The sequence below is a fragment of the Pristiophorus japonicus genome, chromosome 11, assembly GCF_044704955.1.
Source record: "Pristiophorus japonicus isolate sPriJap1 chromosome 11, sPriJap1.hap1, whole genome shotgun sequence".
Taxonomy (NCBI): domain Eukaryota; kingdom Metazoa; phylum Chordata; class Chondrichthyes; family Pristiophoridae; genus Pristiophorus; species Pristiophorus japonicus.
In genome coordinates, this window is record NC_091987.1 from 67,391,466 (window position 1) to 67,409,544 (window position 18,079).

Here is an 18,079-nt window from a genome sequence, read left to right on the forward strand (position 1 = left end):
ATAATGGAGCAGTCCATTGCCACATACAGCAAAACCTGGGGACTGATAAGTGGCAAGTAACATTTGTGCCACACAAGTGCCAGACAATGACCATCTCCAACAAGCGAGAGTCTAACCACCGATCCTTAACATTCAATGGCATTACCATCGCCGAAACACCTACCATCAACATCCTCGGGGTCACCATTGACCAGAAACTTAACTGGACCAGCCACATAAATTCTGTGGCAACAAGAGCAGGTCAGAGGCTGGGTATTCTGTGGCGAGTGTCTCACCTCATAACTCCCCAAAGTCTTTCCACCATCTACAAGGCACAAGTCAGGAATGTGATGGAATACTCTCCACTTGCCTTGATGAGTGCAGCTCCTACAACACGCAAGAAGTTCGACACCATCCAGGACAAAGCAGCACACTTGATTGGTACCCCATCCACCACCTTAAACATTCACTCCCTCCACCATCGGCGTACGGTGGCTGCAGTGTGTATCATCCACAAGATTCACTGCAGCAACTCGCCAAGGTTTCTTCGGCGGCACCCAAACCCGTGACCTCTACCACCAAGAATGGACAAGGGCAGCAAGCACATGGGAACACCACCACCTCCACTTTCCCCTCCAAGTCACATACCATCTTGATTTGGAAGCATATTGCCGTTCATCGTCGCTGGGTCAAAATCCTGGAACTCTCTCCCTAACAGCACTGTGGGAGTACCATCACCACACGGACTGCAGCGGTTCAAGGCGGTGGATCACCACCATCTTCTCAAGGGCAATTTGGGATGGGCAATAAATGCTGGCCTTGCCAGCGACGCCCACATCCACTGAACGAATAAAAAAATATATCATTACCCTGACTATCGGTGAGACGACTCTTCACACCAACATGCTTATGTTTTATATTTCAGGCCACTCCCAATTTCCTAGAATGATTCTGCATTCTACTTATTTGTATTATCTTCAAGTGTGTCTGTTTGGTTAAATAAATATGGAAGTTGTAAGCAGACATTTCACAGTTTTAAATTGCAATTTATTTTTGGCTGGAAACAAACAATTGTCTTTCTTCACTATTTTAATAAAACTGTTTATTTTGTTTAATTTATTGAGAAATGTTGGTGGGCTACTAGGGTTGAAAAAGAGCAGGAAATAAAACAAGGTAAATCAAGAAGTAGTGGTTAGATGATGCCAAGCTTGGTTATTATTTGCATACAGAAGGGGAGATTAATACCATTAACAGCGAGTGTGGAGTGAAAAGGAGGGAGAAGTGAAAGAGCTTGATTGAAATCTTGGGGCGAAGAATCACCAATCAGACCACAATTATTTTCCCATTTCATATCCAGAAGTGCGAGAGAGTTGATGGAACAACCTCCCTACATATGGGAGCAGTATTGATGTAATGTATGGAGTTGGGCTTTTTACAGCGTTAAAAGTTGACATTTAAGGATTACAAAATGCAGCATATCGACAGGCCTATAAGCAAAGCTAGAACATTGAACCCTTCGAACACTACATTACCACCTTCATCAATAAAACAGGAAGCATCACTCCTGAATTAGTGGTCACTAAAAATCACGTGTCACTTGGCCTGTCACATCGCATGATGATCAGGCAGGCCAAAACAAACACTTTTTTGCTCGCTGTAACCTATGACAGAAGAGGGAGGCCATTAGGGTATCATGTAATGGTTCTGCTAGAGCAATCCAAAACTAATCCCACTCCATAGTCCTGTATTTTCCTCTACTTTAAATGTTTTCATTTTTTCCTTTAAAGACACAATGCTTTCCATCTCAAGCACTCCTGATGTCAAAACATTCCAAGTCACAACAATCATCGGTGTAAAGAAATTTTTTCTAAAATTCCTCTTCACTCGGGTGATAATTTTCAATTTATGATCCCTCATCATTGATCCAAAAGGAAATAGTCTCTCAATTCACTATTAAAATTCTTCATAATTTTAAACCCTCTATCAAATGTTCTCTTCATCTTTTCTGCTCCAGCATAAATAATCCCAGTTATTCAAGTCTTTATTCTACTGTTCCCCATCCCTCAACCAAGCTCAGACTAAGTGGGGATCAAGCTGAGATATGTATCTTTTGTTATTCCAGTCCTGACATACGGAGCATGGACTCTTACATGACTAATTCGTGACTAATCAAGGCTGGATGTCTTTGACCAATGGTGCCTCCATTGAATACTCAGAGTCTGCTGGTATCATCAATTGGGAACGGCAGCTATGAAGATGCACAGTGCAACCCACTGCCTTCGAAAACATCAGTCTCCAATGACTACAACTATTTCAACATATTGCCCGATCAGAAAGGAACTTTGACATAAAGTGAGCTCTGCAAGCATCCCAAACAAGGCTTTCTCCAGACTGACCTCAATCCAATCGAGGACTGCTTGGACCCATGCAATCATGTAGGATGTGAAAAAGCTCAACATAGGCTTCCCCACAGTATGGTACTATGCACAAGACACGGAAGGCTGGAAACATCACACACATATCACCGCATTCCTATTGGTGGAATCGGTGATCAGTAGTAGTACTTAAGTTGCTATATTTTTCTTTATTATTTGGTTTCAGAAAGATGGCTCAGAGAAGAGTGGGAGGGTAATTCTGGGATGGAGGATGAAAGGATATATTCATTATAAGGCAATGCCAATTTCTCTCATAACTAAACATCCCACTAACCAAACAGAATGTTGTAAACTATATGCTCCCTTTGGATGATTTTCTTTTTTAGAAAAGGTAATCAAATTTCTTCTCTCACCCTTTTTGAGGCACTGTATAGAGAAACCCGTATTATATATAGGAACCTTTCTCTGCTGCTGTGCACTGTGGGAAACAGGGTCCACCTTGGGCACAAGATTGCTCTTCTCAGGCGGGAAGGTGCAAGACCACAAATCTACAGGGAGTTCTCCCTGGTATCTTGGCCAATATTTATCCATCAACCAACATTAAAGACAGATAATCTGGTCTAATTATCTAATTGCTATAAAAGAACTTTGGGATGTCCTGAAGTTGTGAATATATAAATGCATGACTTTCTTTGTTTACACTAATTGCAGGAGAATTGTTAAGTCTGGTAGATATGAAGCTAGATCTTGATGTTAATGATTCGAAGAAGAATGACAAAGAATGTTTTTTTTTGTAGATTACACACTATATCAATCAATATTCAAGGTAGCTGGAATGAAGAGCTGCTGGAGCACAGCATCTGAGACAAAGGGCACTCACTCTACGTTAGAGAGGGCAGCTGTCCAGAAAAAAAAAAATCAGTGATTAAAACAGCAATCACATTTGGACAACAAACACGAGAAATATTACCTCCAACTGCTGAGTGCTTTTACTTCATGGGTTTATAAAATAACACTCAGATGGTGGAGGCAGATTTATATTTGCAACACCTGAACAAGTCCTTATTCCACATTGATTCAAAATAAAAAACACTTGATAACTATCACTTATTCTTCTCTGCCTTCTGATCTAAATACACTTAAAACCACGCACAGATGGTATTGTGAACAGGATTTTAGATTAGCAGGAAATAGAAAAGTGACAGAGGTACCAGTGGTGTGATGAATTGCTAAACCCACAGACATGTAAATCAAAAACCCGTTCGGAACAGGCACGGAGAGTTTACTTTTGAAACACAATCTCGGTTTATCAAGTTTTGTAACAAAAAAAAGAAAATCAAGGGTGATTGTTGTAGGAGGTAGGCACCTTTAGAATATACCAGAATACTAGGCATTAGACACCTGCTAGATATATCTAAACGCATATAAGTTTAAAGTGGCCACACATAAAATGGCTGCCCAGGCATGATGGGAAATCAGGTAGTCAAGCTGTGAACTGTTGAATGTTCAATGACCGAGCAATAACCCTGTGAGGCCCACTATAGGAATGCCTTGGATGCAGGATAAGAATAATGAGGAGAGAACCCATCTCCCGTATTCAAGGCCATAAAAACATGGTTCCTGAGACATAAGGGGAATTCTATTGGGTTAAAAGAACCTATATGTAATCTATAATCGTTGTGATTGGCTTGTGTCCAGCCGTGATGGGCTGTGTAACTGTAGTAAACTGTTTGTAACTGTTGTGAAACATATAAAAGTGAATGTAACCCTTTGTTCTGTGGAGAGAAGCCTGGACTCAGTCTTGTGATTTCCCCCCCGCTAAGCGTAATAAAGGCCGCATCAGCATTGGAACCGACTCGGAGTGTTGAGTGATTCTTCTGAGAAAACACTAACGCTAACAGTGATTATAGAAAATTTTCAAATATAAATATCAAATTGTTGGAGTCCAACTTTCCTCGAGTAGAATGGAAAACAGCAATTTGTAAATTCTTCTCCAAATTGTTATAGTCTCAAAATGCAACCAATTTCCCTCAAATGATGATCCCTGTGAAATTTCAAGGGCCTAATTTTGTATACTGCAAGACAGCACTAGCCATTTACACATCAGACATCTAGTGCATTTAAAAAAGATATGAGTATCATCAATTAATTCATTTTGTCCCATCCTCTGTACCACTTACAACCCAGGAACTGGAGACCTTCTGCAGGTCTCAAATATATCACTGCAGGCCAGCTGCCCTGGAAACACAACCTGTAACAGCTTGGATTTCCCCTCCTCCGTTTGCAATATGTTCAGTAGCGCATCAATAGATTTAAAACGTTTGTCCCCACCCAAAGCAGTGGAAAAACCCAGTTCACTCATGGGCATTTTGTTTGTATGCCACTAAACTGAATTAGTGTATGAGTAACGGCTCTAGCACCTTCACACTAGTAATAACATTTTTGTGGTAAGAACTTTCCCGAAAGCTTCTCAGAGGCCTTAGTATCACAACACACGTACATTTGCTCAATGAGCCATACAGACCAAAAACTATACATCTGGGCGACGGGGAGGAGGAAGAGTTAAAGAATTGCAGTCGACGTTGATCCTGTAGCAACCAATTGGTTGTAGCCAGCTAAATTCATCACAGCTTCAAAGATGAAACCTGGGCCATTCCCTGCCTCCAATAGCAGTGGATGTATTTTCCTACTTCACCAGCTTTAATCGAAGATGGTAAAGAAATTGACGTTATCGATTCTTCTAAAATAGGGCCAGTGATACTGCTGGAAGTCACATTTATAGATTATCCCAGCAAGTTGGGTGTTCATAACATTGGCATCCTGTTTAATCCCAAGATTAGCTTTAGAGCCCATATCCTCTCCCCCACAAACAACTTCTATTTATATAGCACCTTTAATGTAATAAAAGGTCCCGAAGACCGTTAACTTCCACCTTCGCAACACTGCCCATCACAAACCCTTTGCCTCTGAAATACTCACACATGGCTTTGTCACCACCAGACTCACCTACTCTAATGTTCTCCTTTCTGGCTGTTGATCCTTCATAAACCCCAACTGAACAAAACTCCTGTCGAATTCATCCTGTTCCACACTAAGTCCCACTCATCTATCACCCCGTTCCTTTGTGATCTACACCAGCTCCCCACTCCTCCCTTATACATTAAATTTAAAATCTCTGTCTTCGTCTTTAAATCCCCCCTGGCTTTACCCCACCCATTCTCTGCAATCTTCACCAGCCCTACATCCCACCTTCTGAACAAACCAGTCCTTCGACTCTTTTTTTTGTGCACCTGCCCTTTTCTCTTCCTCATATCAGCCGTTTGGGACGTACTTTCTGGAATCCCCTTCTGCTCCCTCAAAATCCTGCTCAAAGCCTCTCTCTTTGGCAAAGCCTTTAGTTACCCCTCCCTTCCTGACTTGCCATCCAGTTACCTTACACCTAGCTGTGAAGTGCAGTGGAACATTCTTTGATAAAAATAGAAAATGGAAAAACTAAGCAGGTTAAGCAGCATCTTTGCAGAGAAACAGGGTTAACGTTTCAGGCCAATGGACCTTTTGTCAGAACTGTAAAAAGTTAGAGATATAGCAGGTTTTAAGCAAGTGCAGAGGCAGGGAAAGGGGAGAAAAGAACAAAAGGGGAGGTCTCTGATAGGATGGAAGGCAGGAGAGATTAAATGACAAAACAAAAGGAGATGGTAATGGGTCAGATAATGAAACAAAAGATGAGTCTAAAAGAGGTGTAAATGGGAACAGCAGAATCATCAACAGCTGCCGTCTGGAAAAAATGGGGGTTATGATCTGAAATTGTTGAACTCGATAATTGAGTCTAGAAGGCTGTAAAATGCTTAATTGAATGATGAGGTGCTGTTTCTTGAGCTTACATTGAGCTTCGTTGGAACAGTGCAAGAGGCCGAGGACAGGGAGGTCAGAGTGAGAATGGAGCGGAACAGAGAATTAAAGTGACAGATGACTGGAAGCTCAGGGTCACGGAGGTGTTCTGCAAAACGGTTACCCAATCTGGGTTTGGTCTCCCCGATGTAGAAGAGACTGCATCGTGAGCAGCAGATACAGTACACTAAATTGCAAGAAGTAGAAGTAAATCGTCGTTTTACCTGGAAGGAGTGTTTGGGCCGTGGAGGGTGGGAAGGGATGAGGTAACAGGGCAGGTGTTATTATCTCCTGCACTTGCATGGGAAGATGCCGTAGGAAGGGGAGGGGGTGATTGCTGAGTTGACCAAGATGTCGCGGTGCAAGCGGTCCCTTCAAAATTCTGAAAGGGGAGTGAAAGATGTGTTGGTGGTGGGATCACGCTGGAGGTGGTGAAAATGGTGGAGGATGATCCGTTGAGTGTGGAGGTTGTTGGGGTGAAAGGTGAAGACAAAGGGAACGGCTGAGAGCAGAGGTGCGGGAAATGGAATGGATACGGTCAAGGGTCCGGTCAACCACTGTAAAGAAGAATGCTCGGTTGAGGAAAAAGGAAGACACATCGGAAGCACTAGTATGGAAGGTGGCATCATCAGAACAGATGTGATGGAGACGGAGAAACTGGGAGAATGGAAGAGAATCCTTACAGGAAGTGGGGTGGGAGGAAGTGTAGCCAAGGTGCTACACATTATATTAAAGGTACTATATTAATCCAAGTTCTTGATGCTGTGTGGTGGTCCAGGTTGATAGAACATGTGGTTAATAGGGAGTCGTACCACACCTCAAATCATAGTAAGGGAACATAATGGAGTTCTAGGACTTTATCCAACTGTTTGCTTGGTAAGGTTTTACTTTCTTCATTTTATTTAAAGGAACAAATCATTGTAATAATTAACAAGTAATTTACTGTTGGATTATTATGCTTATGTGCTGAGTTCTGGGTTTCTGAATTATGGATGCGCTGCTGGAAATGGAGCAATTTTAATACGTGATAGCTAACAAGTTAGTATCGCTGACAGCCAGCATAATAAAACTTTCACTAGCACCAAGAGGAAATTCAAATGAATATCCTTCAGAACGTAAGTAGGGACTGGACAAGAATCTTTATTCAAGAATTATTTGTGTCTCCTTCTGATCAAAAGCTACTGTAACTGATAAGTTAATACATGATTATAACCTTTTAGCCAGCAATGCAAAACATGAGCAACATGAAGTCCTCCAGATTCACTAGCAATGCAAGAAGTTTGAAGCAAAGCAACGCTGACAGACTTTAGGGATACAAACCTAGGCAAGGTAGCTCAGAAACATTAAAGTGCATGCAAGGGCAGTCCATCATGACAATAGCTATGGCAGTGTTTGGTTTGATTATCCACACTCCCGGAGAAATCAGATCAATGTCACAAAGGAAGGTGGGAATTATCACTTTTCCACAGTTAATGACCTTTTTGTACTAATAATGTACCATGCCAAAATTGTGCTCAGGACATGAAAGTCACAGCAGATTACCATCATGAAGCCAAATCAAATCAGCCGAATAAATGAGAGCACTGTCAGTCAATTACTTTGAGAAACTGGTTGAGTCACTTAGGAAACCATCTCTGGGTCAATACTGGACTGGCAGCATTTTTTTTTTAAATAGTTGTTGCAATCTCTCCCATTCAGCAAAATAGTTACAGAAAGTATATTACATTAATTTTTAAATGCTTTCAATGCAAGGCTTTGTAGAACCTTGCAGCAGCCTTATGTTATGCCCCCCATACCCTACAGACCTGCCTCCAACAGAACTCAATGCTATTGGAAGCGACCCTAGTGTCAATCCCGTTTAAAACTTCCTAAGGATATAGTTTCCTTGGCACCAAATTACTACCAATGGCAGTTCATTGTCTGTATTTCAACTGGAAGCAAGACTAATATAAAAGGAGCATTAATGAAATAGAAACAAGAGGTTTGATTTTAACGCCTGGGTGGGAACCCGGCAAAGTGACTGGCCAGCTCATCCGGGAGCGGCTGCAGGAAGGCTCGGGCTATTTTAACAGCCAGGCCGGATTAACATCCTGCTTGCTGACTTCCCAACCAAAAATTGAACTCCAAAATTACTATGCGGGGTGAGAGGAGAAGCAATTGCGAGAAATACACTTGGCTGCATTGGGACAGGCAGGAGTGCAACCCTACAAGGGCAGAACCATGGAGGTAGACCAGTGGATAGGCAATGGAGGCCAGAATGGTTGAATGTCATGAAGAAACTGAGCATATCAAGGAGGGATAATGCACTATAGCTGCAATCACACTGGATACTGTTGCTGACTTTGAGCAGGTTGATCACGGTATTGCGAGATCAGATCAGAAATAAGACTGAAGGGATTCAATCACATGGTGTGGAAGAGGTGGATATGAAGCTGGGAGGGGGTTATATGTTCAGGAGCATTGGAGAGAAAAGGGAATGGAGACATGTGGCAGTAGTTGTGAAGGTTGGACATGTCAAGTGTCAACTTCCTAAGGAGGAGATGACGAGGGTGGATTTTGAAAGAAAAAGGGACAGTGCTGGATCAAAGGGCGCTAAGGATGATATCGGAAAGCATGCAGACCAGGAAGTGTAACTGAGTGATGAAGAGTTGCCTAGGGAGAGGATGGAGAGAACAGGACATAGGTCTCATGGAAGAGATGTGCTTGGAGAAGGAATCGGGGAGCAGGGCTGTGGAAGAGAAGCTGCAGAGTGACTAAGGGGTCAGTTAGGAAAAGAGCTGGAGGGGTTGTGGCGGCAGATACAGCTGGTTTCATTCATGGAGATGAAGAAGCCCATGAGTTCTTCCCTCCTGTTGTTGAAAGGAAGGGTGGAAGGGCCAGGACAAATGGGTTTTGAGAAGAAAGATTGTTGTGGAAAAAAGAGCCATTAAGATTCCTTACCCTTGAGCAGCATGATGATTTGGCTCTGGAGAGGGAGGCATGGTAATGCTGGGCATGGTCAATCTAGTACTGGCAGTGGATGATGAGACCAGTCATGCACCAGATTCACTCAAGTCTGTCTCCCTCAGATCTGAGCATGCAAAACTGGAATGGGGAAATGGCAAGGGGACCCAAATACGAGTGATTTTATGGAGATGATGACATCAAAGCAAAAACAAGGGAGCTGTTGAGCAGTTCAACAGCAGCAGTGCTTTTGTGACAAGTGAGTGGCACAGGTAGGAATTTAAACACATTGAAAGGAGTACGCTGAAAACACAGAAAGGAATATCTCCCAATTTTGGACCAATAATTGTAAAAACTGTTTTGGGCCATCTGTTGAGATTCAGCTGCTATCCTTTTTAAAAACAAAGAAACTGTTTCCAGTGCCAGAAGGGTCGGTAACCGGAGAACACAGATTTATGATATTTGGCAAAAACAACAGAGGTAAGAGGAGCTTGAATTTTCTTTACAAAGCAAGTAATGATGATCTGGAATGCACTGCCTAAAAGGGTGATGGAAGCAGATTCAATAATAACTTTCAAAAGGGAATTGGATAAATACTTGAAGGGGAATATTTTGCAGGCTATGGGAAAAGAGCAGGGGATTGGGGAGCTCTTTCAAACAGCCGGCACAGGCAGGAATCCCCCTCCTTCTGTGCTACATCTTTCTCTGATTCTCTGATAATTAGCAAACCTCCTTTAAATGCCACTGAGGACAAATTAACCCCTAGAATGAGGCAACAGTTTCAGAAGCATACAATTCTTTGAGCTAAAAAGTCATTCAAATATGAGTTTTTAGGTTGGCCACTTTAGTTCAAGGCATAGACACATTAGCTCCCCATGTTTACATTCCTGGAACCTGCTTGCTTATCCCAATGGCAGATGTTTTTTTTAATTATTCGTTCACAGGATCTGGACGTCGCTGGTAAAGCTGGCATTTACTTCCCATCCTTAATTGCCCTCGAGAAGGTGGTGAACTACCGCAGTGCTGACTTGTAGCGGTGTGAAGCAATCCGGTAGTTTCATGGTCACCTTACTAATACTAGCTTTTTTAAAATTCCAGATTTATTTAAGTAACTGAATTTAAATTCCCCCAGCTGCCGTGGTGGGATTTGAACTCATGTCTCTGGATCATTAGTCCAGGCCTCTGGATTACTAGTCCAGTAACATAACCACCATGCTACTGTACCCCCTATCATAGAATCATAGAGTATTAGTCAGTCATATGCCACTAGGGAACCAGGTTTGTTTAGAGTGCAGTTGACAGAGACATTGGCATGATGTAAAAACACACATCGAGTAGCTAGAGCTTACTGATAAAGACTGACGTGGTTGTGTTTTTGAGAGGATAAAATGAGTCACACTAGTTGTCAGCCACTTGAGTTTGTTTCATCAGTGAGAGAATAGAAAGTCATTCATTTTGAATATCTACAGGAGACAATATTCCACATCTCTGATGAAAAAAAAAAAATCAGTCCTGCAGTCTTATTTACATTTTTATCCTATTCATCGAGTCCATTGATTAGGTGTGTCTCATTACATCACTAGTAAGACATAGGGAGGGGCAAATCAAGAACATCTGGAAGGGGGATTAAGACGTATAATGAAGCAGCAAAACAATCTGAAATATTAAACTCAACTGGGGAGGGGGAAGGGAAAGAGAAAATGGAGAGTCGTACCTTACAGCAGATAAGAAAGGTTAAGGAGAAGAAATGTAAAGGAAAGAATGAGGAACAAATAAAAGGGAATAGGGTACTGCGGGGCCTAAAAGTGTGAGAGTTGCAGTGTTTCTCTTCAATTGCTTAAAGTATTAGAAATAAATTGGGAAATAGAGGCATCAATTAGAATGGAGGGACATGATGTTGTAACCTTGACAGAAACTTGGCTTCAGCTGGGACAAGACAAGGAACTAAATATTGCTAACTATAAAAAGGGAGGGACGGTCTTGTTAATTAAGGGTATAACAAAGATTCAATAGAATGTTACCAGGAATTAGAAGATTAATTATGAAAAGAAAAAAAAGTACATGTTGTATGAGAAGAAACACATTCAAAACCACTCGAGCAGTGAAAAAAAAAACAGGCAAACAAGCATTCAAGATACATCCACATGACCAACAATAGAGATCTCTTAATTCAAGATACTGGTTTATTTAAATATTTAGTCAGTGAATAGTCTCCTGAAACTCTTTATAAACAAGCATGCATGTAGGGAAATACCAGTGGAATGAAAATATACTTTGTTTTGTTTTTAAGGGTGCAGTGTTACTTTATAAAAGTTTATCGATTTAATCTATTAAGCATGAGGCCCAAGTAAGGCAACCATATATATTTTACATAAAGTAGACTTAGACTCATATAAATTAGGTGCAGGAGCAGGTCATTCGGCCCTTCGAGCCTGCACCGCCATTCAATAGGATCATGGCTGATCATTCAATCTCAGTACCCTTTTCCTGCTTTCTCTCCATACTCCTTAATCGTTTTGGTTATAAGGGCCCTATCTAACTTCCTTTTGAATATATCTAATGAACTGGCTTCAACAACTTTCTGCGGTAGAGAATTCTACAGGGTTAACCACTCTGAGTGAAGTTTCTCCTCATCTCGGTCCTGAATAGCTTACCCCTTATTCTTAGACTGTGACCCCTGGTTCTGGAACTCCCCAGCAACAGGAACATTCTTCCTGCCTCTAACCTGTCCAATCCCGTCAGAATTTTATATGTTTCTATGAGATCCCCTCTCATTCTTTTAAACTCCAGTAGATACAAGCCCAGTTGATCCAGTCTCTCCTCATATGTCAGTCCTGCCATCCCGGGAATCAATCTGGTGAACCTTCACTGTACTCCCTCAATAGCAAGAATGTCCTTTCTCAGATTAGGAGACCAAAACTGAACACAATATTCCAGGTGTGGCCTCACCAAGACTCTGTACAACTGCAGCAAGTCCTCCCTGCTCCTATACTCAAATCCTCTCGCTATGAAGGCCAACATGCCATTTGCCTTCTTCACCGCCTGCTGTACCTGCATGCCTGATGTACCATGACACCCAGGTCTCGTTGCACCTCCCCTTTTCCTAATCTGTCACCATTCAGATAATATTCTGTCTTCCTGTTTTTGCCACCAAAGTGGATAACCTCACATTTATCCACATTATACTGCATCTGCCTTGCATTTGCCCATCATCTAACCTGTCCAAGCCACCCTGCAGCCTCTTAGCATCCTCCTCACAGCTTACACCACTACCCAAGCTTAGTGTCATCTGCAAACTTGAGAGATATTACATTCAATTCCTTCATTTAAATCATTGATGTATATTGTAAATAGCTGGGGTCCCAGCACTGAACCCTGCGGCACCCCACTGGTCATTGCCTGCCATTCTGAAAAGGACCCGTTTATTCCGACTCTCTGCTTCCTGTCTGCCAATCAGTTCTCTATCCACGTCAGTACATTACCCCCAATACCATGTGCTTTAATTTTGCACACTAATCTCTTGTGTGGGACCTTGTCAAAAGTCTTTTGAAAGTCCAAATACACCACATCCACTGGTTCTCCTTTGTCCACTCTACTAGTTACATCCTCAAAAAGTTCTAGGAGATTTGTTAAGCATGATTTCCCTTTCATAAATCCATGCTGGCTAGGACCGATCCTGTCATTGCTTTCCAAATGCGCTGCTATTTCATCTTTAATAATTGATTCCAACATTTTCCCCACCACTGATGTCAGGCTAACTGGTCTATAATTCCCGGTTTTCTCTCTCCCTCCTTTTTAGCTACCCTCCAGTCCATAGGAACTGATCCAGAGTAGATAGACTATTGGAAAATGATCACCAATGCATCCACTATTTCTAGGGCCACTTCCTTAACTACTCTGGGATGCAGCCCATCAGGCCCTGGGGATTTATCGGCCTTCAATCCCATCAATTTCCCTAACACAATTTACTGACTAATAAGGATTTCCTTCAGTTCCTCCTTTTCACTAGACCCTCGAACCCCTAGTATTTCCGGAAGGTTATTTGTGTCTTCCTTAGTGAAGACAGATCCAAAGTATTTGTTCAATTGGTCTGCCATTTCTTTGTTCCCCATTATAAAATCACCTGATTCTGACTGCAAAGGACCTATGTTGGTCTTCACTAATCTTTGTCTCTTCACATATCTATAGAAGCTTTTGCAGTCAGTTTTTATGTTCCCGGCAAGCTTCCTCTCATACTCTATTTTCCCCCTCCTAATTAAACCCTTTGTCCTCCTCTGCTGAATTTTAAATTTCTCCCAGTCCTCAGGTTTGCTGCTTTTTCTGGCCAATTTATAGACTTCCATTTATATAGCACCTTGCACGTCCTCAGGGCATCCCAAAGTGCTTTCTGAAAAATGAATTATTTTTGAAGTGTAGTCACTGTTCGTATAGGCAAATGAAACATAGAAATCTACAACGTAGAAGGAGGAGGCCAATTCGGCCCATCGTGTCCTCGCCGGCAGACATGGCCCTCGGTCAGCAGCTCTGAAGGTTACATATAAACCTATGAACAACTAACATTGCCGGATGGGTAAAGAGCATCCGGCCCAACCAGACCACCTCCCACAGCTGCGATACCCCATGTATCGAAACATTTTACACTCCACCCCACCCGGAGTCATGCGATCTCCTGGGAAAGGCAAAAATCATTGCCTAGCGTTCTTCCTCCATTTGGTGTTCACCCAATTCCCCTCTACCTGCATTCTTTTAAACTGCGGGGTGACCTCGCAAGTGCATCGTAGTGACTCCAGCCACCGCTCAACCACGCGGAGCTAAAGTAGTTGAAGCTGGAGACACCTACTGCACACATGGTTGTCAAGGTCGTATGAAGTGTTCAAGACTTTCCACATGCCATAGGACATGCACTCCACAGGACTTAGCTGTCCTGCTATCCCTCTAATTAGACTCATCTGATTAGAAGAGAGAAAGAGAGTTATTTACCAATCAAACAGCCAATCACTTACCTGCCCAGACGAAGGCTGTGAGCTCCTCGTGAGAAGTGAATGCCTCGCTGACCTCCGGGCCTCCTGCTCCTCTGACTCCTGACCTCCCGCACCCCCGTGACTAATTTGTGCATAGCTGTTCCCTTGACCCTATTCGTACTAAACTGCGAACCATCCAACCTCTCTTCCTAGTCCCCAGGTTACCTGAAGTTGTAAACAGAAGAAACGTAAGAAATAGGAGCAGGAGTAGGACATTTGGCCCCTTGAGCCTGCTCCGCCACTCAATAAGATCATAGCTGATCTGATCTTGGCCTCAACTCCACTTCCCTCAGAGAAGAAATTTTTCCTCATTTCCATTTTAAGTGGGCGACCCCTTATTCTGAAATGTTATGCCCCCTAATTCTAGATTCTCCCATTACTTCTCTCCACAGCTTTAGAAACATAGAAATTAGGTGTATGAGTAGGCCATTCGGCCCTTCTAGTCTGCACCACCATTCAATAAGATCATGGCTGATCTTCACCTCAGTACCCCTTTCCTGATTTTTCTCCATACCCCTTGATGCCTTTAGCAGTCAGGGCCATATCTAACTCCCTCTTGAATATATCCAACAAACTGGCATCAACAACTCTGTGCGGTAGAGAATTCCACAGGTTAACAACTCTCTGAATGAAGAAGTTTCTCCTCATCTCGGTCCTAAATGGCTTCCCCCGTATCCTTAGACTGTGTCCCCTGATTCTGGACTTCCCCAAAATCGGGAACATCATCCTACAATGCAAAACAGCAATCACCGCCCCCTCCTCAAAAAAGCCCCACCCTTGACTCATCCATCCTTGCAATTTACAATTTTCCTTTCCTCAGTCCTTGAATGTACTGGCCTGCCCATCTTTTCCATAATTCCATGTTTGAATTTCTCCAATAAGATTCCATCTCTGCACAGCACTGAAACTACACTAATCAAAATCACAAATTACATCCTTAGCGACTGTGGTGCATTTTCCCTTCTTGAACTCTCTGCAGCCTTTGATACAGACAGCCACACCATCCTCCTCCAACACCTGTCCTCTGTTGTTCAGCTCAGCATGACTGTTCTCAGGTAGCTCCACTTTTTCCCATCAAATCAAACCCAGAGCATCTCCAGCAATGGCTTCTCTTCCTTCCCCTGTACCTTGTCTCTGAACACCAAGGATGTATCCTTGGTCCCTTCCTCATCGACATGCTGCCCTTGCTGACATCACCCGCAGACATGAGGTCAACTTCCATACAGATGCTGATGACACCCAGCTCCCTCCCTCCCCCTCTCTCCCCAGCCCTCCATTGCAACAGCGTTAGCTGTGTCTCAGTGCTTGCACTCTCGCCTCCGAGTCAGCATGTTGTGGATTCAAAACCCACTCCAGATGCTGGAGCACAAAATCTAGGCTGACACTGAGGGAGTACTGCACTGCTGTAGATGCCGTCTTTCAAATGAGACTTTAAATCGAGGCCCCATCTGCCCTCTCAGGTGGACGTAAAAGGCCCATGTCACTATTTCAAAGAGCAGGGGAGCCCTAGTGTTCTAGCCAATACTTAACCCTAAATCAACATCACTAATCTCTAGCTTTGTCCAAGTACCATTGTGTGAAGACTCTGTTGTCTGGACTGCCTTCAGACCACTCTTTGTTCTCCAAATGTCAAATTGCACACATTTTATACAGCATTTTTCCCATTTGTGCCTCATTGGACTCCCAGATTATATTAGATAACCCAAAATGCAGTGTCCAAGCATCTGTTTCTTTCAGCATTACAGACCAAATTAAATTCAATTACTGCCATTCACACTCACGCAACACACTTTCTATACTAGTTTATTTTCATGGCATTACTCACCGACAAAAAATTTTTTTTCTTCAGTTTTTTCTTTGCATATCAGAAAACAAAAAGATACATGAATAAATGGACACTTTTTTTTAACTGGCATAGATTCTTAAATATAAAAATTATGTCCTAGTGGTGTTGGTGATGGAAAAAAGGAAAGATATTAACATAAGAAATAGGAGCAGGAGTAGGCCATACGGCCCCTCGAGCCTGCTCCGCCATTCAATACAATCATGGCTGATCCGATCATGGACTCAGCTCCACTTCCCCACCCACTCCCCATAACCCCTTATCCTCTTATCGTTTAAGAAACTGTCTATTTATGTCTTAAATGTATTCAATGTCCTAGCTTCCACAGCTCTCTGAGGCAGCAAATGCCACAGATTTACACCAGAAGAAATTTCTCATCTCAGTTTTAAATGGGCGAACCCTTATTCTAAAATTATGCTCTCTAGCTCCCCCATCGGTGTAAATATCCTCTTTGCATCCACCTTGTCAAGCCCCCTCATAATCTTATACGTTTCGATAAGATCACCTCTCATTCTTCTGAATTCCAATGAGGAGAGGCCCAACCTTTCCTCATAAGTCTCCGGAATCAACCTAGTGAACCTTCTCTGAACTGCCTCCAAAGCAAGTATATCCTTTTGTAAATATGGAAACCAAAACTGCACGCAGTATTCCAATACCCTGTATAACTGTAGCAAGTCCTCCCTGCTTTTATACTCCATCCCCTTTGCAATAAAGGCCAAGATTCCATTGACCTTCCTGATCACTTGCTGTATCTGCATATTATCCTTTTGTGTTTCATGCACCAGGACCTGCTGTACTGCAGCAGTTTGCAATCTTTCTCCATTTAAATAATAACTTGCTCTTTGACTTGGGATACTTCATGGTATTCATTTTTGTGCAGACTCCACCCCATTATTACCTCACCTAAAGCCATGATAGTGAGTAATAAAAAGTTACACATTTGTTTAAGCTGTAAAGAAATAATTTCTACCAAGCAAAATAAGTTTTGGTTTGCAAATAAAGATCCTCTTGCTCAATTGTTAATCTGTTTTTAAATTGGGGGTGATAAACATTTTCAAGTTGGTAAATTTTATTCATGCAGCTTATGTGCAACTGTAGCTAAAGATACTGAAGGAAACAAAGAACAGTACAAGGCTTATTGCTACCCTGCAGAAGGAATGACTGTATGAGGCAAGAATCAGGAGAGCCACCTGCAGAGGCCAGCCAGCAGACGTGGGGCAGTTGCCCCCTCCCCTTTTATAGGGGGCACTTGTAAATTGTATGATTTTAATGCCCCCCCCAAAAAAAAATCACAAAAAAAACCACACAAAAAAAAAGAGGGCAGTTAAAAGTGTCTGGAGTGTCCCCCACATCGGGTGGGCACTCGATCTAATGTTTATTTTGTCTCCCCCAAAAAGAGTCGTGGGGCAGTTGCGGAGTTCAGCTCGAAGCAGGACCAATGGTAAGAGAAGAGGGACAGATGTGTGTGAGAGAGAGAAAAGCGAGACATCATAAAAACAGTTTTAAGACCTTTCTGAGCGACAAAAATATCCCCCCCCCAAAAAAAAAATCAATTTTTGTCTTTTTACAATTGCTCGAAACAGAATTGGAGCCGAGGACTGGCAACACAGCAGCCGCCTGTCTGCTCGGGGGCTGCCTCTGAAGACGGTGGACATCTTACCCAAGACATGAGCCCCGGCTAAAGTGGAGGCGGCGCGGGTTAAACGCACCCGAGACAGGCTGCAGGCCCGGCTCTCTCAATCTTACAGCGCGGGGGGTGCCGGCTCTGTGAAAGCGGTCCGATTAGTCCCGCCTCCCTCCTGCCCTTTCCCCGGAGCCCTGAACATTTCTTCAAGTTTTGTCAAGTATTTTATCAAGTAAGACTATATTTGGCCTCTAGTATAATTTAAAAAAAATCTGTTGGTGGTGTGGAGAGGAGCGGAAGGTTGGAATTAGCAGAGGAAAAAGGAGTGACATTTAGCAGCTCCTTGTCCGGCAGCGTTTCTACCCGAGTGCGGGGCCCCCGAAGGTGAACGATTCCCGATTCCCTT

General features: G+C 42.8%; 1 protein-coding gene across 4 annotated transcripts in view; it reads right to left on the reverse strand.

Annotated features, from left to right (window-relative positions):
* LOC139276061 (cell adhesion molecule CEACAM21-like) overlaps positions 1–18,079 on the reverse strand; it is a 75,087-nt gene that overhangs the window by 56,651 nt on the left and 357 nt on the right. The window lies entirely within an intron of this gene.